We start from the raw sequence: 25500 nt of genomic DNA on the forward strand, positions 1-25500 counted from the left end.
AGCAGTGGAGACGTGACTGTCCCACGTGGCGTCTGTGCGGCTGGCATAATACTTGTCCAATCGTGATCACCAAGCAGCGCTTGTACTTACCTGTTTCCAGCAACAGTTTTAGTAATCTGCACGCTTTGGCATGCGAAGTTCAAAAGTAACGTTTCAAAGAGCAGCCCAGCATCCCACAACCAATGGAAGGCGCGTTCGCCGTGCACGAGAAACCGTGCTGGCGTTGCGCCTGCCGTGTTGCGTTCAGCCTGCGTCGCTCTGCTGCTCAGTCCTGGGACCGGGTCACCTGTGCTGTGGTTGCCGCTGAACCCGGCTCGTTCTTGTGCCATTATGTTGCTCTTCCTTGAATATTTTTAGTCTGTCTCGAAAGCTTTCCCTGTCACTGAGAGCACGCTAACCTATGATTTGGTGTTGTTTTTTGGTCTTTCGGGTTGGGAAATCATCTTGATTTTAGCTTGCTTCTATTTTAGAGAGACTATTTTCAGTTTCATGGCCGCGATGAAGAAACGTCTGATGTGTTTGAGGCAGGTGTCTTGTAAAAGGAGTGATTTATTTTGTTATCTTCCAGTGCCTCCAGTCTCTGAGCTGCTTTCTTTCCATTTCATATTCGTCAGTCTTATAAAGTAGTGGATGTTAAGCGGTTGCATTCGGATTTTCGAGTATTATTTCTTCGTCGGTTTCATCGGATTTTGGATACCACGGATGACCATGAATGTTTTTGTAGCACTTTGAGGAACTTTTTTGAGGTTGTCAGTAATGAATGACATTCTCATCTGCTATTAAGGATGGCTGTTCGCAAATGGTGTGCTATGACCTGTTGGAACTTTTTTCCAAAAACTACTGCTATTGTGGGACCTAATTCTTGTGATTACCTCGCGCATCATTTGCTGGGTCTCTCTTCTTATTAGGTCATTAAAAACGTTCAAGCCAATCGTAGGATATCCATTTGCTTAGTGCCGTATGGTCTATAGAATTTCCCTACTGTTCAATTTTGTTTCTTATGTGCGTCAGGAGTCTTAAGGAGTGGTTTGAATAGTTGATTCGTTAGGTTTTGTGTTAAAACTCATCAATCTGATTTTTTTCGACTATCCGATTTCGTGAGTTTATGATCGTTTTAAGTTTTTTCCTAGTTTTTGCGATACACAGCATAATAAATGATAGGTATTCGTTAGCTATGTAGTCGCCAAATTCATTGTAGCTTCAGAATCTGGGTAGCTATGTTGTACGTAGTATATGTTTTAAGATAGAAGTGCCATAGTGATTGATAAAAGGCGGCGATCATTCTGAGTCTTGCGTGATTCAAAATGGCTACAAGTTTAATATCTTTCTTGTTCAATTTTTCAGCAAATATCGCAGATTGTCTCCTGTTCCTTTAGCTGGGCAAAATGGGAGTATATAATTAACGAGATCAGCTGGCAGTTCCTCGGCAGGATACATCGTGGTTGTGTTTTATATGAAAGACTCTGAAGCATCTATCTCAGCTTCTACTACGGTCTGGTTTGGGTTAATCAGGTCGGTGACAGATACAGTTATCTAGATTGATTTCTCTACCTGCTCATGAGATATGTGCCGCGAATATAATACCAACTTCTTTTTCTCTTACTATGCCTTTAGGGAGTTTGTTTTTAGAGCAGAAACCCGGTGTGTTAACTATGCAGATAGCGGCAATATCTTTCTTAGGCTTGAATGTGAAGGTTAATTCTTGTTTCCTGGTGTCTCAGGCTACGTTGAGCATAGGCCTCCTTGTCTATCAATATGGCGATATAGACGTGGATCCGTGTTCGCCAAAGAACGTAGTAGGAGCTTTTTAGAAACTGCTGTTATTTCCCTTCTTTCAAATATCGTGTTGGGAAGGGCTGTAGTGAAGACTCACAGTATGTTTTCCGTTTGATTGTTTTCGTCACACTCTTGGACGAAGACCGTGATAGTTTCATCAATGTGCTTAATGTTTTCAGTTTTGTTTGCTGAGATAGGCTGTTTTGGTCTTTCTTTGCAACTCTCATAACTATTATCAGTGTTGCAGCTCCTGCATTTTGGTGTTTCTTGTTTCGGGTATATTTTGCAATTAAAAATTGGATGTGCCCGACTCCGTTCTTCACATTTCTCTTTATATCGCAGCTTTTCGTGGCTTGTTGGAAAGTGTTGCAATATGGACGTTGCTGTTATTGAGGAGGTAGTGTTTAAATAGTCCAACCTTGTGAGGTACACAGTGCATTCTGAAATGGTGAACAAGTAGCTTGTTAGTTGGTTCTTTGTAACTATAGATGACTGGAAGGAATAGCGGGGAATTTTGATTTAGTTTCCCGGTACCTTTAGGTCCCCTTCAGTTTTTTCGTTTGTTGTATCACGGTCAAAATTGGTTATCACAAAGGCGAGCGTGAGTCTGTGTGGGTTCTCTTTTGCTTAGTGTTTGGCGTGCGGTGTGATTTCTGTTACTGTTGCTTCAGATCGGTAAGTAACTCAAACTGTTCTCTCGGGTTTCGATATCTGATGGGTGTGTTGTGATGTTTGCAGATTTTTTCGGATTTTTTCTGTGAACGACTTGGTGGCCCAGGCAACTGTTTTAGTGCAGGTTACAACGATTTGGCTGTTTCTTTACCACCTTCTTAGTTTATAGTTTATTGTAGGGTTTGCTAAAGTGCCATAAGTTGTGTTAGATGTGCCTTAATTCCAACTGCATCCAACCAGTTGTAAACCTTGTTCTTCGTGAGATGTATTTCGATGAGTGTAAACTCTTTGTAATTGGAGTATCGTGTTTGTGGCGGCTTTGCCTGTTTACTTTGGGTTTCTTGTCCGGGTTTTCGGCTAGTTCGCGTAGCGTTGCGTTTCTGGAGATCTGCTGGAGACAGTTCTCTACTTGAGTCTGGTGCGCTGAAAACTGTTGTTGCATATCTGAAACAGGACGATCCATAGTCCCCACGCCCTGCTTGAGAACGCTCGCAGTCAGCGTTGAGTTCTGTGCCTTTAGCCTCGGCAGATGCGAGCTGGTCGTCCCTGTCTCAAAGTGTGGCGGTTGTGCAGACTGCTGATCCCAAGTCTGAATCGCTCTGACAATGATGCATTTGACGACAGTGGCGCGAGTTACGCATGATGCACTTTGCAGGGGACATCGTCTGAGTAACACGTGTGCTGTCGAACAACTACGTACATGTAACAACAGTTCAAGAAGTTTCGGCTGCGAGAATGCTTGTCTCTAGATATATCAGAGGAAAGCCCTTAATAGGTATATCGGTTACAGAAGTTAATGCTTGATACCGCACGAGTGAAAGGGTTGTAACAGGTAATTCCCTGACCACCCATATCTGCTCGCTGGTTGGCCTTTCTGAAGATCAGAACGTGACAGCAGTGGCTGTAAGCAGCGGCAGGGAGTGGCCAGTGGTGGGGCTTGCAGCCCTCTGCTGCTCCTGATTGGCTGAAAGGCCCACGTGTAGAAGGATTTCGTGGAGAGGCTCGGAGCTCGGGGAATCGAGAGCTGGCCGTCGACGCCCGTGTGGCCGACGTGGCGGGTCGCGGGCGCTCTGGAGCGGAGTTCTGTGTCGCGACGCACAGTGTTCTCGAGTTTCAAAACCCCTTCTCGTTTGCGCGCATCCATTACCGCTAAAGAACTTTCCTGTTGTTATCTGTGAATGTTGCATAGTAATTAGTGTGGGCGTTTACAGCGAATTGTAGCTCAGGGAAAACTCGGTTATGTCAGCTAAGTGGCAGTGGTGCTCCAACTAAAAGTGACTGACTTGGCTGGGGGTAACTGGATAGCGATAATCTCAGTTTGTTATCCAAATCTGGGAGTAATGTTTTCTGAGTGACCGTCTTCCTGTTGAGTTTGAACTGTGTATTTCGTACAGCCAGTCGAAAGTAATTTCCTGGACTTGGCTGTGAATGTTCCCAGTACTGCGGTCGGCGGGATCCTGCCTGGGGGTAAGTAGGTAGCACGAGGGCCGTTAACTACTGGCTTTCGAGGGATGAGGTTCGATACTTTCCAGCGGGTCGAGGCTCGGCTGGCGACCACTGTGTCGGGCTGACTTTACGCGTGTACCGGTGGTGCAGGACGCTTGTGTGGCTGGGCCGCTGAGCGCCCCCAGTGCGCCCCGTGTCGGGTCTGGCCGCCACCACCTGAAGAGAAGGCCGCTCTTGTGGCGTCACGCAAAGCGGGCCAGGGTTGGCTCGGCGCTGCGCTGACAGAATCGAGGCGCACGGCCTGCAAATCTTCGTCAAACGGTTTTACAGAATGTGTTGAGCTGCCGGCGCCCCCCTGCGGCCAGGCGGGCTGCACCCGGCACCTGCCTCCCTTGTGGCGCGGCGGCCTCTGGTTCCACTGCGTCTAGTACGAAAATCGCGGTTAACACTGCGGGTGCCTGCTAAGTGCGCGATGATTGCTGTACTTTCACAATTCACGAAAATCACTCCACTTAGTACTATTTATCACAGGATTTTCAGTTGGGCTGGATACTAAATTCACACGGACACTCCTTTACTTTGCTCACTCAGGTTTTATTTGAACAAATGGAAGATCGCCTATTGATTACGAATCACAACAATTTCAGCGTACTGTGTGCTTCTAGTGAAGCTACTATGGCACATGTTTTCCAGGACTCACAGTACTGGCACAAGTTTATCCTTCCACAGTACTGTCTCTGTAAATACGCCTTTAAGTAATGTTCTTCCTTGCTCAAGAGTGGCACATGGAACATTAACTTTTAACATCTGCCATAGTACCCTTACAAACCTCTAGCTTAACAAATCACCGTCTTGTCTCACAAACCCAATAATGCTAATCTCATATAACTCTGCCATTCGACACTTTGCGTTCACTTCGAGCCACATTTCACCCAACAAGTAATGTGTTACTTTATTACTATACCTTTTTGAGCCACTCTATGTAATCAAACCACTAATAAGCTGAACAAACCCATTTACACTTTCATGCACACACCACTTCACTCATTGGCCCCTCTCTTTTGATTTTATAAGTATCTGAATGTCTCTTGTCATGGTACTTGAATTACAAATCATGTGAAAGTACATCTTTCACACACATATGGAAAATTTCCTTGTTTCAGACATAATGTTATATACTAATATCATACATTATACATTAATAAAACCGACAAACTGCAAAGACAGATCCTTGAAGGAAAACGGAGAAAAAACGTCCTACGAACATGTGTCCAGAAATGCACCATCGCCACGGTAGATGACACTGACGAACGGGAATTCCTCCGACAAAGTGCTGCGTTTTCCTTGTATATAACAGGCCGTGTGATTGACGCAGCCTATTGAATACACAAAGCGTTTCCCAACAATTTTAGTAAGTAGTCTCAGTGCATTAGAATAGGTAGACAGAGGCTACCACTCACAAAGAAGCACACAGTTATAAATGAAGGAGACGTTAGGAAAGAGAAGTACTGGCTGTACGATATCAGATTTAATGACATTTAATATTGTCATACCAGGTAGAGTCCATATTTATTGCTGGGTTTAATGCAGTGTAGTGTGGAGACAGTTATTTGCGAAAAATACTGAAGGAGGCTACAGCGAGGATTCTGAAAAGGGAGACTGTTCATTGTTTCTCCTGGCCAGATTCCTCTCGGCTGCCGAACACAGCTCTAGACCTGCAGGGATGTCGGTTGGGTTCCACCAAAGAAGTATCCTGTTCTTCAGCATGGGGAGCGTCGTTCCATTGCAAACGAAACAGACGAAGAGCACTGGTCCTTGCACCATCGTAACTAGATGCATATAATACACAAACTGCGCTATTCCCTGAGCCTGGTGGAACTCAATTCTAATAATAATTCCTGTTCCACTTATTATAATGGCCTTAACTGACATAAAAAGACATTCCTTCTTTGAGGCAAATTTCTTGTTATCAACAATTTCGAGTTGCCGCATGGAGCACCGAGTACATAGGTACATGTATGCAAGCAGTCCGAGACAAACCAAGTTGAATGCCACAGACACTGAAATCCCTGCAAGGACTACTATGCGACTGTGGATCAGGTAATATTTACTCGTCTTTTCCAAAGCAACAGCTGCCACACATACTATACTCCACGGTATAAACACACACAGCACCTCACGACGGAATAACTGGCTTACTTCAGCAGGTAGTAGCTGGTCAGGAAGCCTGAGATGGCGAACACAAGAATACATCTGGTAGCAGAATGAGTTCAGCCAGATACAGCTGAGAAGTGTGAGGGCGCTGTCTATCAGCACTGCTGTAGGTAAGTCAGGGACGCCTGCCATACGATACACGACCTCAGAACACAGGATCTGAATTACGCACGTGATCTGAAAGGACAAGAATATCTTTCCAGGCAAGTTACGTAACTGGGGAAGGTACATGTATACTCCGGCAGTTGAAAAACGGAAAAAGATATTTATCAGTATAAATGAGATTTCTAAAGGCTTCAAGCTGTCTATTTTGAAATCCTTGTATTTCAAGGTGGCGTTGTTTAAACTGTTTTTGTAGTTCAGTGTCTGTTCTGTTACCTTTCGATACAGTACACTGCGACTACTATGGTATAATCCAGATACGGAATTAGTGAACGTACAATTATGGGCTGTCCTAATGGAGGAAAAGTCGCGACACTTTAGCAACAGAATAGCTCTGGAAACAGAGCAGATGGTGTCTGTAGCATTCGACTGCAGACATGATTGATCGTCAGGACTATCGAAATAGCAGCGAGCATCGTGCACGGACTGCATCATAGTAAACGGGACGTCCTGACAAATGCCGTACGAGTTAACCGCTATCCAGGCCAGCAGACAGAGGTTGACGTTTATCCTCTGCGTGTAGGCCAGGTAGCTGGTGACGGGTATGTGGGGCGACCTCTGCACCACGTCATCCCACAGCTGCTCGCGGCACTGTAAGCGCTGCTTGACGGCTTCCAGTGGCAGGTCTTCCAGCGACACGTGGGGTCGTCCAGGGCGTTCACCAACAGCTGCACGCAGTCAGTGCCCACGGAGAGCGTAGCGTGGCTTCTGTCCTCCAGCTGCCACGCCTCGCCTGCAAGAAAACGACAGCAAGTAGGTGGTGGCCGTACACTGCAGGCAGCTGAATCCAAAGTCTTCTCTGGATGACGAGCCTGGCGTCGTTTACCCACATTACCCAGGTTCAGTTACCCAGAACTATGTAAGGCGGCATGTCAACACAAAGTAATGGTATTAACAAAGACAGATATCATTGTTAAAATTCACGTCTATTTCATTTACAGGGTGTCCAAGGAGTCCCTGCATCGCTCTTGACATAGTAAAAAAGAGGAAGTAAATAGGTTTTATTGATATTCCTGCATTGGAGATGGAAAAAAACAATGTTATCAGAATTATATTTTTGTTTCACCACTGCAGTCTTTGAGTTCCGAATCCATGGACCAACAGTTATCTTGTAAAGGAGAGATTACTGGAGGATTCGTGGGTGCATGAACACCTGCAGATAGGAAAAACTATGTAAGGCATGATGAGACCATTTGCCTCAGTCCACCTCGTAAAAAAGCCATGCCTGATTGAGATAAATGTCCTGTATTTTCAGGCTGTCTCAGACCACATATTGGAAGCAATAAAAAGTGACAGTAACGTGTGTCACCCAGTCTCAATCAGATGAGCAGTGTCCAATCAAAACCACTTGCAAAAGAGCTGTTCAACTTCAAGCATCTTGTTCAACAATGCACGACCATATTAAAAAAAATATGAATACGAAAGGATTTAGGCACATGTTTGTTACTGAATTATCTGACAGTGTGGAGCAACGATTTGTAACCTACTGTACTTTGTTGTGGCGACTTCTGCCATGTCTCGCTCATGAGTGTTGTTTACGTATAAATGTGCCATATACCACTATTTGATCAGGAAAAAATTGTTTTCTTGTCTAAGGAAAGTACCCATTATCAGCAAGAGTTGGAAAGGAACCTACCTCACCTTATGTGGGCCATTGTGTGATCAAAATACCTGTTACGACCACATTCTTTTGAAGCTTACATGAATGGGAACTTCCATTTCTTTGTACAACAGAAGTTTTCAGTATCTCACCTCCATGACAAGGCAATCACGGATCTTGTGTGGTTGTAGAAGGAAGGAGCTTGAGTCTCGTTTTGTTGTTCAGATGTGTGGGTTTCTTAATGAACAACTTATTCTCGGATTGTATTTGGTTCTGCACATTAAAATGGTTACCACGAAATCCCAACATTACCACCTCAACAACCTTTTGAAATCGTCATGACAAACTTGATCTTACCATGCAAATAACTGAATATGAAGAATAATAAAGTCTCATGTGGCACAACGTTGAAAGATTAATGGAAAATTGACACAAGTGTTGAAGTCTTTCTAAGCAGATTTACTAGAACGATCCGCAATAAAGCAAGGGAGACAGCGAGGAAGGTCTGATCGTCCATACACTGATACGTTGGATACGTATTTTTTTTTATATCTAACTACGTCCATATAGAATATACTGTTTTGACATAACTCCATAGGCGTCCTGTACAAAGAAATAGGACGCAGGCTGAATTCTCGTCTGTGTGATATTTCACTTTCCTCCGTGAACTTAGTGACCCCATCACTCAGCGTAAAAAAAGTGATGAAGCATATTCGTCACCAGTTTGTTTCGTTAGCACGAGATAGTCGAGAAATAGCACAACAAAATACAGTAACTGACGATTTTGGAAGTACCTTTACCACAATGAACGATTTACTGTTAATACTCTGTTTGCATACATTCAAAAACACGCAAAAAATGTAATTACTTCGTCTCATTCGTACCTTGTGTAATGATAATGATGCAGCAATAAATGCAATTGGGATATATATGCCTCAGCTGCTGAGTGGATGAATGTGGGATTACAACTCCAGAGATTTGGGATTCAGGCATTGCTCCCGAGATTCCTTCTGTCACTTATCTCTTCTTTCACCTCTGATTTATGGAAATAGAAAATTTTGGAACTGTAGAATTGTTCAGAGACCCAATAATTAACTTTGTCCCACAATTATTAACTGGGTAAGTTAGTTCAAAAGTAGGAAGACGGCGAGTGACCACAACCTGCAGTAGGACAGCACTGTGGTGACCAAACCAGGCTTCAGCTTGATGACGGCTTTACCTACTGCATTCTGAGAAGTCCTGATGGTCGTTTTCCTCGAGCACTATTCCCGTTCAGAGTACAAATCAAAGGAGAATGATATTGATATGCTACACATCATCCAATGTGTACAGAGTGAGTCACCTAACGTTACCGCTGGATATATTTCGTAAACCACATCAAATACTGGCGAACCGATTCCACAGACCGAACGTGAGGAGAGGGGCTAGTGTAATTGTTTAATACAAATCATACAAAAATGCACGGAAGTATGTTTAACACAAACCTACGTTTTTTTTAAATGGGACTACGTTAGTTTTGTTAGCACATCTCAACATATAAACAAATACGTAATCAGTGCCGTTTGTTGCATTGTAAAATGTTGATTACATCCGGAGATATTGTAACCGAAAGTTGATATTTGAAACCTCCGACGTTCAGTTGCGTCTTGTAACAAACACGGGCCACGGTTGGCGAACAGCATCTGCAGGGACATGTTTACGATGACGACCGTGTTTACGAGTGTGGCTGTAGTGCACTGTTGTGGTTTGGTCTAGCTGTCGCAGTGTCCGCATGTAGCGCTTGCTGCTATTGTTATTCTGCATTCGTCTCCGCACGCAGACCAACTGTAGTACACCGTGTTACCAGACGTCTGTGATAGTGTAGTGTTGTAGAAACTGTGGCCATGGTGTATACGAACTCTGAAAAGGCGGAGATGATACTCATCTATGGCGAGTGTCGACGAAATGCAGCTGAAGCCTGCAGGGTGTATGCAGAACGGTACCCAGACAGAGAGCATCCAACGTGCCGCACATTGCAAAACATCTACCGCGAACTGTATGCAACAGGTATGGTCGTAGCACGCAAACGGGTCCGTAAGAGGCCCGTCACAGGAGAAGCGGGTGCAGTTGGTGTGTTAGCTGCTGTTGCCATGAACCCACACATGAGTACACGGGACATTGCGAGAGCCGGTGGACTGAGTCAAAGTAGTGTCATGAGCATACTGCATCGTCACCGCTTTCACCCGTTTCATGAGTCGCTACAGCAGCAATTACATGGTGATGACTTTAATCATCGAGTGCAATTCTGTCAATGGGCATTAACAGAGAATGCGTTGCAGTTCTACCTGTTTACCGATGAAGCGGGTTTCACAAACCACGGGGCAGTGAATCTACGGGACATGCATTACTGGTCCGTGGACAATCCTCGCTGGCTCAGACAGGTAGAGCGACAGCGACCGTGGACTGTAAATGTATGGTGCGGAATCATTGGCGACCACCTTATTGCTCCTCACTTCATTGCAGGGGCCCAAACAGCTGCAACATACATCGCGTTTCTACAGAATGATCTGCCAACGTTGCTCGAAAATATCCCACTGGAAACGCGTCGACGTATGTGGTATCAGCATGATGGTGCACCTGCACATTCCGCAATTAACACTAGGCTGACCCTTGACAGGATGTTCGATGGGCGTTTCATAGGACGTGGAGGATGCATAAATTGGCCAGCCCGTTCTCCTGATCTTACACCTCTGGACTTCTTTCTGTGGGGTACATTAAAGGAGAATGTGTACCGTGATGTGCCTGCAACCCCAGAGGATATGAAACAACATATTATGGCAGCTTGCGGCGACATTACACCAGATGTACTGCGGCGTGTACGACATTCATTACACCAGAGATTGTAATTGTGTGCAGCAAATGATGGCCACCACATTGAACATCTATTGGCCTGACATGTCGAGACACACTCTATTCCACTCCGTAATTGAAAACGGAAACCACGTGTGTACGTGTACCTCACCCCTCATTGGAATGTACATGTTCGTCAGTGAAAAAGACTAATAAAAACGTGTTAGCATGTGGACGTAATGTGCTGTTCCAGTCTCTTCTGTACGTAAGGTCCATCACCGTTCCCTTTGGATCCCTACGTAATTCGGTGCTCTCCGATACACACGATCAAACAGCGGAGGAGTGGTACTCAAGCGTCAACTTTAGGTTACAATATCTCCGGATGTAATTAACATTTTACAATGCAACAAACGGCACTGATTACGTATTTGTTTATATGTTCAGATGTGCTAACAACACTAACGGGGTTCCATTTTAAAAAACGTAGGTTTGTGTTAAAAAACATACTTCCGTGCATTTTTTAATGGTTTGTATTAACCAATTACACTAGCCCCTCTCCTCACGTTCGGTCTGTGGAATCGATTCGTCAGTATTTGATGTGGTTTACGAAATATATCCAGCGGTAATGTTAGGTGACTCACCCTGTAAGGTTCATTGGCGTGTTGAGCGCAAATGTATACCGAGTAAGACGAATAAGTTGTGAAAGATTCTTATACACAGGCACATTCTGTGAAAGGCCGAATGCACGACATTGTCGTAGACACTCCATTTTCTTTGTTATTCATTCCACTCCCACCACATTATCGTGTGGTGCGCAAGCTTCGGACACTTTGCTGCTCTTCAGCCTATCAAAGTTAGGCCAGTATAGCTTTTATGGGAGAAAGAATAAAATGACAGGTTTCAAAAAAGTAAAAGCCATAGCGTCTCTACATAAACACATGTACATTGAAGTTGATGATGGTGCTATGGTGAAGGTAAGGCTCGAGCTTCTGGAAACTCACTGGTAGTTAGTTCCCAATAACTACTACGAGGGTAATACAGTACGATGCAGGTGCCGGCCAGAAAGGGTGTATGTATTCAAGGTGTTGGAGTGGGCTGGGAAGTGTGATTGACAAGTTGATGTGGGTAGAGGGAGGTGTGAGGGAGGGATTACAGTGGTGAGGAGGCTGGAAGCGGGATCATCTACATATTGAAGAGGCATATACGCTAGGATTATAGCTGGTTGGAGGAGTAAGTGTCTACATACTATTCTGGAACAGGAAGAACCAGCCAGCTGAAGTTCCGCTCGAATAGGATACAGATGGGTGGCAAGTGGAGGGTGGGTATGACATGTTGGTATAGGCGCACCAGAAGCCTAGGTATCCAGAGGATAGGCGAGAAAAATTGCTTTTATTTCCCACATTTATGGAACGTTTGCAATTTGTGACAAAGTTTGAGGAACCTCAGAAGAGAGGGCAATCTAATCAGCTGGTAGAGGTTGCGCCCGAGACGGCAAATATGATACAGAGTGCAAGGTGTTGTAAGACTGTAAGGAATGGTAAATTTTTGAGAGAGCTGAGATCCAAGCTATATTGGCGGAAGTAACACTGGGGAAATTAAGGTTTTTGGAAAGACGGAGGAAGAAACAAGATCAGGGGTTAACGTCCTGTTGGTGAAACAGCTATTAGAGCATAACCCAGAATTGGGAAGAACGGGGAAGCAGGACAGCTGCGTCCATCCATAGGAACCGTCGTGTCATTCACCTTAAGCTGTGTAGGGACATCACAGAGAAACTAAATTTGGTCGAAAATCAAGTTTGTAGCCACCAGCTTACCACAGCATCGCCTTGTTCAGTGGGTTTTACCCAAGTACAGAGGATGGCTGGATGATGAAATCCCCACATTGTCGAGTTTGCTGTTTTCTTAATTTGAGTTTTTTGTAAGCTGGGGATGCGTCATTATTCCAAGATATGAGAAAGTGAGAGTCCTCTGCCCATGTCAGCAAAGAGGAATGGAGCAGAAGGTCCACCGCCTTACTGCAAGCGCTTATCTTCCTCTACGTAATTGGGCACTGTCCTTGCACTGTGAGAGAACTGTGACTCGGAGTTATCTGTTGAGTGTACGTGACTAATGGATGCGTTAAGAGCTTAACATCCACATCTGACACACATGTTGTTGTCTCATACTTTTAATAAATTTACAAGTAGATAAATGAAACAATCAATGATCAGAACGCCTTATTGTTTGGAAAGCAATACACTTATCTTTAGCTCCTCGTGGCTGTGGCTGCGTGAGCACGTGTGGTATTAATTGGGGTCCAAATACACAGGAGCTGCTGAAAACACTGAGCGGCATTACAGTGCCAGTCTGCAGATGATGAGCACTGAACATTTACTACAACTGTGCCAGATATGTGTCTGTTGGCCCTCGACTCTCTGTACGTGCATGCTTGGCCTAGGCTTGACTGAGTGACGTTACGCTGACACTGCACTCTGAAGGCAGAAATTCATCGCTTCTCTGCAGTGGTCATGGAACTGTTGATACCCTCGTAGACAGAACAGAACTGAGGCTGGACTCTGGCAGAACTCGTACCAGGCACTGGCAGAGCTGGAAATACTTGTGTGTGGCGCCTCGAAGCTACAAGAGGAGTGGCTTACTGCTTCTTTCTCATAGGCGGTGGCGATGCTGCTTAGGTGTACAGCATCTCTGCGTTCGATTGACGATTTGCTGCAGGCGATTATCGTCGACACCATGTGTCTCACCTTCAACAGTGTCACAGGCCTCATCAGTGTATCATGATACACTGAGGAGAGGTAATGTAATGTAGAACACAGACACGAGGTCTGGTGATGAGAAACTTTATGCTTCAATTCCCCCTCCCATTACTGGGGAAATACCAGCAATGCAAATTACTTCCATCGCCTGGATTCGAACCAGCTCACCTTTGAAGAGAGTACCACCACACAGTCATGTTTATGTGTGCCATGGTGGAAGTTAGGGAGAGAGAAATGATTGGTGGTATTTATTGTAATAATTCCTTGGGTTTTTAACATAAGTGATTTTGATGTAGCAGAGGCTACATTAAGAGGTGAAGTTACCGAGGCAGATGGAGATATGCACTTGAGTAAGATTTACAGTGACAAAAGAAGCATGGTGTGCCAGACAAGGAGCTATACAGTAAACATAATTCATTGGGACACCTGGCACTTGCCAGTTTCCTCCCAGAGATCCGAATGTGCGACTAGTGTGGAGTATTTCGCTAATGGAGGAGTCATCGTACCACTTTTCAATATCAGGCCACATGTCCTGTGGACAGACACCAGTGGTTCCGATTACCTTCTGCATTGTCATGCCTTTGAGCACTGCTGACTCTTCAGGGTTTTAGGAGGAGGGAAAAAAAGTTCCTTGAAGCTCTATCCGCCCATCCATCATTACTGATGATTTTTATTCTAAATTTAAGCAGTAGCGAGGTTCGAACCTGGGTTCCATGACGTTTTGATTAGTATACGGAGACACTACCCTTAAATCATAGGTGAGCCGTGGGATATAAACTTGCATACAGTCGGATATCACACAAATTGACTAGAGCTAGTAGGAAATAAGAGCTTTATTTCTTATCTTTTTTTTTTAAGAAGGTCGAAAGTAACGGAGTCATGAGCAGCCTCTCATAAGAATTTCCTGAAATTGTAAGACGTCGTGGTCTCCTTCATTGCTTACATATTCTGCCCTCACAATCATATTCTGCACATCAAGGCGCTTCATTCGAGCCCAAACTCGATAAGATAAAGTCAGTATTGTATGAATTCATGTAAACGATATGCAAATAACTAATAAATCGCAAGTGCGCACCGTGGTTGAAATACTCGAGGCTGGCGTACACACATACATTCCAGACACGACGGTCACAGGAGCTTTTAGCTCGAGAGAGGCAACTGCACCCCAGGAGGCCGGTCCCAAGCTATCTACGTCGGCCAGTGAGCGCCTGTAGAGCAGACAGAGTTAGCCCGATTGAAAGGACGACACCGTGTTCTGCTTAAAAGCAAATTCCGCTACATTGTGTGGGAGCGGCCAGCCTACGCATTCTTTACACATAGCACGCAGTTTCAGATATTTTCACAGGGAGACAGCAAACGCCAAACACCGATACTACAGATTTCCGGATTGGTCGCCTTAAACAAAACGTCATTCTCCCGTTTAGGAAGAGCAATGCTGATTGGCAGACGATATTTCTGACACCTTGAGCTGAAGGAGTAATGGAAGAGATCGAAAGATATACCACTTCAAGTCTGGCGTGCAGAAGAGCCGTTCCGTTGTCGCTCTTGGAGCGAGAACACGTAACGAGAGCGTGCGCGCTCGTACATGTACTCAAAGAGCGAGGAACAAGTCTCTCCACAGTACTTCATTGGGAGAGCACCTCTGTCGAGAGCAAATCGAAGTGCAACTGTATATTGAGTCCTTGCGATTAAGCGTTCTTCACTGTGTTGGCCGCCACACTTATTGTGTGGTGTGAATGGACTGAGTAATAGTTAAATGCCTGCGAGCGAATTTTTGAGTGGCATCGCGGTGGACTGATTATCTGACCGGTGTACCACGCCAATAGTTAGGCTAGGGGTGAATAGGAGTCCTTGACTTCATCAAGGCGTAGAGAGTGTTTGATTGGCGAAGGTCAATCCAGATAGAATGAGAGTTATCTTATTTGTCTGCAGCGAGCGGCGCAGACAGCAGTCATCACAGCTACAGCTCTTGCGACCCCCACATTTCCTCCACAACAGTACCCTTCACTGCATATCACACGTGACAGCCTCGACTGTACCTAGCAACATCCTAACCGATAATTATTCAAGTTGAGTAGGTGCAGCTCTCAGCCATTCTGCCAAGTCAATAACAATCTGAAACTTTGTATAGAAATTTCATTAGCGAATCCTATCCTTAAGAGGTAACTTCACATTCTGAAAAGAACCCACAAATAACGTGTTCAATTCATAACTAAAAGTGCTATTGTGATTTCTCAGAATTTTTGCAAAATAAATAATAATTTTCGTTACTTTCATGTTTTTCTTGCACTAACTAGTACTACTCCAGTACCCAAGTATCCCACTAGTTACGTAACACATTTTGTGAATTTTTGTGTCATTTCCTTACAGTGGACGACTCCAGAAGGTATTTATTGCTGAATGTTTTTCAGGCATTTCTCTTTAGAACGTTAGGAGCGTCTGACTTCTGTAGTAGTGTGGGGGTGGAAATTGCATCTTGCAGGGGCCAAAGGGTAAAGGGTACATCTCAGATTAATCTGTTGCGCAGAATGACAGAATAACACCAACCCACACGCTCACAAAATGTGTTGCTTTATATTGTGTTGTAAATGCTATATTTAATTCGTTTTGTGGCGTTATAAACAGGTATTTTATACTGGGACCAAGAGATATGGTGGTCGTATTTGTGTGACATTGTATGTACCGAATTGTCGAGCAGTCATTAGATACAGTGAGTATATCTTTAAGATATGAAGCACTGAGCCTGGCTTGTTGAGGTTGTTTGGTAACGTGTGGTTGTTATGGATGAGAGGAGAATGAATCCTTTTTCAATAGATTGTTCAGTTTATGGAAAATGTGGCAGTGTTTTTGTTCATGTGTGTCACCAATCCCAGGGTTTCTGATCTGCAGAAGTAGGTGCTGGTATCAGGATATCTCACAAGCACCCATTGGCAGTACCATCTGATTGTATGTTGTAGCAATTATCTGTGCCTTGTAGAGTGTAGAATGACGGACTGTGCTACGTGACTGTAACAATTTTCATTAAAGTATAGTTGTAGCATTGAGATAACATGTGAATGATGATGATCTCGTTGGATTTGATGGAACAGACATATGGATGGAATGCTATGCTGCTGCTTTGTCTTGATGTTTTATGTGGCGAAACAAGGTTAGGTGTAGGTTTTAAGCTGATGTTTTGGTGTGGCTGAAGATAAAGTTGGATTGCTTTTTGGAATAGGTGACTTGGATGTTAAAATGGAAAGTGGCTGTGGCTGTTATCGTCATCTGATGGACGATATGTGGACGTTGAAAGAGAGTGAATGTTGTGGATAACAGTGGTTCTAAACTGGATGTCTTTCATGTTAGGGATGCGACACAAGAAACTGTTGAGATGACGGTGAGCTCGACTGATGGTGTAGAAAACTGTGGATCTGAACTCAATATCTTGATTCAAGTTGAGGCTGTGTAGATGATGCTGTTGTGCAAGGATTGTACATTTGGCACAGTTAACATGGGTGGTTTTACGAACTTCCAGTATGCTGCCGTAGTTTGGGTCAGCAACTTCTGGTAATCTGTGAACGAAAAACCATTCCAAGGTTTTGTTCATTCGATGAGTTACCTGTATGCACTGTAAATGTTCATTGCACGTTTTTGACATATTCGGAAATGCCATTTTCGACTATGTTCTGGTGATTTGAAAATGGGTCTCGGTCCAAAACAAATCATCGAATGAATAAAAAATAAAAATTTGCAACTTGGACGGGTTTTCTGTCCTACTGATGGGTGGTCTTGTTTGTAACTGGGATAGGTCAGGTGGTTCTGCGATACTGGGTCAGATAGTCGTCACACAGGAAGTATTTTTGACACCTGTAGGCTTGGATTTGCGATTTAGGTGATTTTACACAATGGCAGCGACAACAGATCAGGGCTCAGTTCTTGATACGTTGGTCTGTTGTGGGCAAGCATCTAGTTCTGCTGGACAGTGATGCGTAAAGAAGCCGGCAGAGAAGCGCCACGGTTTTAATAGTGGCGATGGCAACTCTTTCAGACAGGGCCGTTGTAGCAGCCTGCTGGATGGTGCAAACCATTTCGAACATCGCCACGTGCTGAGAAAAGATTCACACCAGTTTCTTCTTTCCCTCCCCCTACCCCCCCCCCCCCCCATCTCGACCAAACTGCCACGACCTCTCCGATCTCTCTGGATTATCACGACCACTTTCCCCTGAAGATAAAATGGCTCTGAGCACGATGGGGCTTTACATCTGAGGTCATCAGTCCCCTAGAAGTTAGAACTACTTTAACCTAACTAACCTAAGGACATCACACACATCCATGCCCCAGGCAGGATTCGAACCTGCGACCGTAGCGGTCACACGGTTCCAGACTGAAGCGTCTAGAACCGTACGGCCACACCGCCTGGCCCCTGAAGATATCTTCAATGTCGGGCTTAAAGTTAGCTTCCAGACAAACGGCTAGTGGTCCACAACTCTGTAAGGTCTTGTCGCTGCTCATTCTTTAATATCTTGTCGCCACTCGTGAGGAATTGAAACATCAACTTCAGCTCACACGTTTGTTCTCGGTGTCCATAACAGTTTCAGTCATGATTATAGACATGCTGCAGAGTGCAGCTCAGTCTGGCAACAGATGGGGTACGAGTCTGCTTGTTTAGTAACTTGCTAACAATGCGTATTTCCTTTTATGTGCCAGTATTATTCGTATGAGTGTCTGCAGTAAATTATCGGCGACAGCCGAAATTTTGGAAAGGCCTTTCTTCTCAGTATTACAGTTCCTGGTTCTACTATACGGATATTCGTATGATAACTTACTTCCTTATCTGTTGTAACCCTTTTCGACCACCGTAGTTTCTTAATTAGTCGGCTTACTACCAATGAAAACCCTGCTAGTTCGATTGCCTGAAGCGGTCAAGATTGATAACGGCAGGCATAAATAATTTTTCCGCTGAGAGAGCACAAGCCCACTGTCCTCCCTTCCTCTCATTTAAATGGAGTTACTCCCTACCTAACAAGTAGCTATCAGGGAGGTACAAAGAGAGAATTAAATGATTACAACTCGTTTCATGTCTGGTGTACGATAGATAGATGATCGAGTAAGAGATAAAGTCCAGCAACGAGAATAAAATAATAAATTTAAAGAATATAGTGATTCGAACAAATAGAGTTCTTTAGCAAACAGGTGCGATAGCTGAAAATACAGTGTTTCCTCAGTCCTACTACAGTTCATAGTATTAACACTTCTAAGGATAATATTAACAGTGTATCTCATACAATTAACTGTTCTGTTACAAATCGAAATATTGTTCGACAAAGAAAATTAGTAAATACGATCAGTATCATGCCAGGATCATAGATGAGAAATGTAGAACACTATACCAGTTACAGTATTGACAAAACATTAGCTTGTCTGTAGCCGTTAAGTTGCAGAAACCATTCGCCATTTTTAAAACAAGCCTTAGACTAGGTCTGAAAAAAACTACATGTACAGAATTTTAGAGTGTTTATAGAAGATAAAAAGGAACACTTTTTTATATGAGGCACGTGTCGCACGTGTATGAAGGTCTTATCTGCACTGGCGTTCAGAGACGGTGTTCAAAGTGCTGTGGGATGGGCCCTGTTTTAGAGGTGCTGCGGGTCTCCTACGGGAGGGAGACGAGTTGTTCAGTGTACCAGACACTGGCAGACACCCCAGGTGAGGTGGTCGCCTCTTAGGCTGAGGCTGCAAACATTATTTGTGAGACATCCACTCGTTTCGAGTGTGTTACACAATCGTTAGCACCCAGCTGGCACTTGAGTAAAGTCTCTAAAACATCACACCTGTGACATTTGTGTCACATAACATTTGTTCATTTTAATCTTCTCTAAACACTCCAAAATTTTGTCTACGTAGTCTTTTTTAGTCCCTGCATAATGAAGAAGTCAATAATACATCGAAATGAAGTAGTTAGCTTATCAGATCCAGACGGAGAGTTGCCAAGGAATCTACAAACTGACTTTGGAAAGAGCACCAGAGATCATGCGTGGCGTGCAAAATCACGCAAGAGCTAAAACTACATGTTCAGAAGGATATTTGAATCTCATTCCTCGAACAACTGAACAGTTGTCAGCGCATAACTGTGAAGTGGCTGGGTCCCAGTATTAAACTTACCTACAATCTTGAAATCGTCTTTGTAGAATGAATAGATGTTGTCAGCTGCATCGTACCTGTAGACACGATAGAAGGCGTACAGATCGTCAGCGAGACTGAACATTTGTGACGCCTCTGGCTGCCGCTCCTTGCACAGCGCACTGAAGTTGTCATCAGAGGAGAGGCTCCACGGCTGATAGCGCAGCAGGCGTTCACTCAACAGCGGCCGGCCTGCAGCACACAAGCTGCCAGGTTAAAAGTTTAAAACCTAGCATGTATAGCTTATGCAAGAACGTAGAAGTATCCAAAAATGTGTGTGAAATTTTATGGGACTTAACTGCTAAGGTTACACACTGCTAAGCTTACACATTACTTAACCTACATTATCCTAAGGACACACACACACACACACACACACACACACACACACACACACACACACACACACACACACACACACACACACACACACACACACACACACACACACACACGCGCGCCCGAGGGAGGGCTAGAACCTCCGCCGGGACCAGCCGCACACCCCATGACTGCAGCGCCCTAGACCGCTCGGCTGATCCCGCGCGGCTGAAAGTATCCAGAATGGATTTCCACTCAGCAGTGGGTTAGAAACTTCCTGGCAGATGAGTACTGTGTGCCAGACTGGGACACAAACCTGGAACTTTTTCATTCTTTAAAGGATGCATTGTAAGACAGCAAACAATCGCAAATCCATTGGTCTTTTTAGCATTTTAGCGCATCGAGATTTCAACTTTAGATTTCAGAATACTTGAGTGATATACCGATTTTAACTATTTCTTGCAGATCATCCACTCCATTCTGTGCTGCTGTATCGTTTTGACTGGTTTCAGACATCAAACAGCAGAACTGCAGCGCTTGCCGCAGAATACCTCTTTTCTTTAAAGAAGAATTTCGTATTCATTGCAAGAGAGTGAACATGTGATATTTATGTTAAGGATATGAATGACTTGTTCAAATTTGTTATAAATGATTTTAGACGCTGACATGTAGACATGTCTGTTATGAGCTGAAGCAAAATCTTCCACGTTACCACTTGAAAATGGCTCAAAAGGCCGAAACTGCAATAGTAAAACAAAATTTTTAAAGTCAATGGCGAATATGACGTCCTTAAAAAGATAGACATCGAGCTAGCCAGGCACGAACCGAGAGCCGGCGTCACAGCCTTACTTCTGCCAGTAGCTCAGCCGCTGCCTTCCGGCCGTCACAGAAGCTCCCCTGCACGGCTGGCGGGACCAGCGCTCCCGGAAGGATGGGCACTGCAGTGACCAGAGGCCTCGGTAATTGCTTCCTGGACGAATCCTCACTCTGCAGTGGAGAGTGCAGTCACTTGAAACGTTGGGGATCCGACCTGCCAGGGAGTTTCGTATCTGCTTTAGGTGATGTGACATCTGCGATAATTTTCCGTAGAGACTGTATGACAGCTGAAAGCAGAACCCCCACAGGAAGAAGAGCTCTATGGACAAATGTGAATGTACCGTCAAGCAGGTCCACTTATTCAGTCCCTTTCAGCTAATCCAACGGCTAAGGACAGCGCAATACAATGACAAACTATTTCAAATCCGTCTTTGCAAATACCAAAGATGTGTTTTTATTTCACAATAGGTCTTTCGTTTTACTCATTATCAGTTGTGGCATTTTTATAATGTTTCTGCTTACATCCGGCAGTGTGCATCCCACCATCTCACACTTGTATGCTTGACGTGCAGAAGTACATGTCTCCTGACGTAAAACTTGACAAAATGACGCTTCACTATTGCATAAAAATGTTTGTTTACTTGACTCTGAAGAATTCACTCGGTCTCGCTTCGTGAGTGGTTGGTGCCGGTCTCTCGTTTGGCAGTGAAAATTATCATATAGAAGTTACTGGCCGTAAAACTTTGTCCTAAGGTCAGTGTTCCGTACATCGATTCGATACATATGTGTCAGGTACATGTTGTGATGAGAATGGAGCCCTCAGAATCGGGTATGAGACAATTTTTTCCTGATTAATCTACGACTGCATTCCCTATAGCCCATCACCGATGGAAAGTTTCCATACTGCCAGATACAATGCAGAACAATCCGTACTCTATTCCTTTTAGTATGGTCCTTGGTTATCATTGTTACTTGACAACGATGTTGCCAATTAAAGCATGAAGCTGCATCATAATGAGTTCCGTGTGATGTCTGGGTCCCCAGTTTGACCGGAAAGCAGTCCCTCCCATATGACATGTGGTGCCATGGTGCTAAGGCTCGCAAATCATTTCCACGCTACGTACACCAGCACGCTGTTCTGCTTGGAGGTACAGTACCACACCTACTCCACTGACAAGCTGGGACTCAGACTCCGTGCCGTGATTGAAGTCATCATTTCTACACCCCAGATGGGGGATGTACGTGCATACTGACAATGATCTGAATAAACATTATACAGAGATTTGGTTGTAATGTGGTCAATGGCTTCAAGCTTGTAATAAAATTCTATTGAGCTCTCCACTCTTTTCATAAGTCCAAGATCAACTGCAAGCTCTCTTATTACATGTAAAGTACTGGTTCAGATGCTAACTCCTTTATAAAGTAAAACATAAAATTTTACAAAACAAAAGGTAGTTTTATGTAACCTAAGCTTTCTGTTATAGTATTTGATTAGCTTTAAATTCTATTCCTCTACCCTGCTATTTAACTTATTTTTACTGTGTAATGCAAATATTCACTTTTTGTTTCCTTTTTAGATATTGAACCTGATATTACTAATATTTATTGGAAGTCACAACTACGACTTGTTCAAATGGAATTCACATTGAATCAGTTGACACATCACAATAGCATTTCTTGATTTTTATTTTGGAATTTAAGTTAATTTTATTTTTGGATGGTTCCAGTCCTTCCTGCCCCCTTTCAGCCTATTTCAATCAATATATTACAAATAGAATCTGCAAGAAAACAGAACTGGCCATTTATGAGAAACTCCAAATATCATTTGGGCATTTGAATGTATCCATTACAATCGGCTGACAGCAGAACTTTCAATTACATGAAACTTAATTTGGTTCATATGACATAATTATGACATAGGGGTCTTTTGACACCATGGAATAATGTCACAAACCACCACAATAAGGAAACTACTGTTGACAGTAGTGTGGGCTGAGTCATGGCACCATGTAGATGACTGCGTCCAGTACATGTCTTGACAGCTACAAGTTTGAAGATGGTACTTTGGTTTTGCCCAGTGTGAATGTGGAAACACTGATGCAGCAAGCTAGTTAAAATGCATCTCACTACTATTTCGCACATGGAAGCCACGTAAGTTCTTTGCAAAGTTCTTTTTATTTATAAAGTTAAAGAACACCTCAGACAGGAAATGAAGTTATACATCTGCAACCCTGGAGGAAAATATGACCATCCAAGATAAGCTGGTACAACTTTTTCATGGGCCATCCCCTCTCCAACCCCTAAGTGTATATTGGTAACACCTGTTGCAGGCTGTAATGGGAAGTTATGATGCCTGAAAAGCCTATTTATGTAGCCAATGACATTTTTAATTCAATGGCGAGACAAACACAGTGTTTAATCTAACAACTACCTTGACATATCAGATCTTAGAGTGGAGTCAAAGTGAATGTTCAGGGAAAAAGCCTGTTTGCAGTGGCTAAACAAAAAAAAAACATGTAACACTTAATGTAACACTGGGTTTTCATCAATTATTTTTGCACTCTTCTTTCCGATATTGATTTGTATCCAGCAGGACTCTGGACAAAAACAGTAAATAAGGGAAAAGTGTCAGTTTTGAGGCTAACCTAAACCTCAGAGAAGGCTATATATCAAGTCTGTCACAACATAGATCCATCTCTGAGAGAAAGCTGTTAATAGTATTTGAAGAGAGGCAGTGAAACACTGCTCTACACCCCAATACAAGAACCTCTTGTAAGCAGTAGAAGAACATGAAGATACGACTATGCAGACAATACCACTCACCAAAACCAGGATTGTATATCAGATGAAATTAATAAAATTTCAAAATCAAAGTTGCACATGTGTTCTGTATACACACATATATGATTATATTACATTAACAGAATTGTCAACATGTATCAAAATCATGCTGTGAAGTAAAGGCCATCCACAAAATGATTAGTTTGTATGTTAATGGCAGGAATGAGCTGGTTAACAGCTGTGCACTGTCTATAATGTAATATCCTCCCATTGGCTGCCAACAAACCGGTCCAGAGACATGATAGAAATATCTACTTTCTACCATAAACTAGTGCAGTACGTGGAGCACTGTTTGTGAAGTTTAGCTAACGAACCTGTCCACAGGAGTTGTTGACTTTAGGAACTATGTTATTAATGGGGGCACATAAAAGCTATTTCAAGGTAACATATGTCCATCTAAAGTACCTGCACTTATCAGGTCTCCATGGCAAGGACTAAGGAATGACAGAAGCCCCTGGTTCCAGTCAAGATGCCACAGGCTCATAAGCTTTCCAGTGTTCTTGACTTTGCTGGTTTGTCTTCAGTCAAACAGAATGGGAGGGTACTGGCTCCATGATGTGCAGATTGATTGGACACCCAAACCAATGCAACTCGCTTATTTGGGCCTGAAGAATGCCTCATTGCAGCATCCAACCAAGCAGTGAGGGGTTGCTCTTCACTGTGAAATTCAGTGTCAGAACAGTGAGACTGACACACAGCAGCCTTATGTAGTGATACACACCACTATGAAGAAATGTGGTGACACATACCACTGTGGAGAAGTTGATGCATATCCCTACATCATCTTTCCAACAAATGATACTAGCAACTCTGAGTTATTTATGTAGCAAGATTAGAAAAATAAAATAATGTTTTGAGTATAAAAGTACAGGGCATAAGACGCATGTCAACGCCTTGTGTTCGCCAAAGTTCCATCTGAGATGTGGTATTTCAATGGTGAGTTTGGGTAATGTATAGTACAATTACTGGAATTTCTGATCCACCTGTTATGGAAACTTTTTGTTTATAAATGCCCAAAAATGATTCAGCATTTTTCTGCCATCATCAGTGAGTACTTTTACTCAGCTACATGTTTCAAGATCTCATAATTTATGTCTTTTCACTATTACCTAATTTTTCTGTACTTCTAGTTTATCTACGCACTGATAGATTATCATCTGCAATTAAATTATGTTCCTGTGAGTTTGGTTGGCTAATCACCAAATCCCTACCTATGAAGCAATTTTGTTGCACCACAAAATTTCATGTCCATTTCGCAGAACTCCACTCACAAGCTATAATTCTTTTCTTTACTGAGAACAATGTTTATATTCCTGTGTCAATCACTATTTATGATCACTTGGGTTTGACACTAAGTTGGAGCTTCTCTCTCTCCTCTGCCTGTGCCTGTGCCACAGTGAAGGCTCCAATAAGAATATTTTTTGATTTTATGATGATCTCAGCTCCCTATTTTCTGACCTGTGTTATACAGTGGAAGATGATTTTGGTACTCAGGAAAATGCATCTCAAATGTCACAAAAACTAATGCAAACCCAATGTAAAAGTGAAGCTTTCAACAACTTGGAGGCACTTGTGTGATTGGATTGAAGAGTTCCTAGATAAGAGAACGCATCACGTCATTCTCAATGGAAAGAAGTCTTCTGAAGTAAGAGCGATTTCAGGTGTGCCACAGGGGAGTGTTGTAGGACCGTTGCTATTGACAATATACATAAATGACCTTGTGGAAAACATGGGAAGACCACTGAGGCTCTTTGCGGATGATGCTGTGGTGTATAGAGAGGTAACAATGGAAAATTGTACTGAAATGCAAGAGGATCTGCAACGAATTTATGCATGGTGCAGGGAATGGCAATTGAATCTCAATATAGACAAGTGAAATGTGCTGCTCCTTTATCATTTAGCTACAATATAGCAG

The 25500-nt window shown here is 43.4% G+C and overlaps 1 protein-coding gene across 1 annotated transcript in view; it reads right to left on the reverse strand.

The window, feature by feature from the left end:
- Window positions 1-4546: 4546 nt before the first annotated feature.
- The window catches only part of LOC126108273 (uncharacterized), a 271988-nt gene continuing 251034 nt past the window's right edge, over window positions 4547-25500 (reverse strand). The window contains exon 2 of the mRNA XM_049913499.1: window positions 4547-4723. The gene's annotated coding sequence lies outside the window, so the exon portion shown is untranslated. The remainder of the gene's footprint in view (window positions 4724-25500) is intronic.

This window comes from Schistocerca cancellata, chromosome 11, assembly GCF_023864275.1.
Source record: "Schistocerca cancellata isolate TAMUIC-IGC-003103 chromosome 11, iqSchCanc2.1, whole genome shotgun sequence".
In the NCBI taxonomy this organism is placed as follows: Eukaryota; Metazoa; Arthropoda; class Insecta; order Orthoptera; family Acrididae; genus Schistocerca; species Schistocerca cancellata.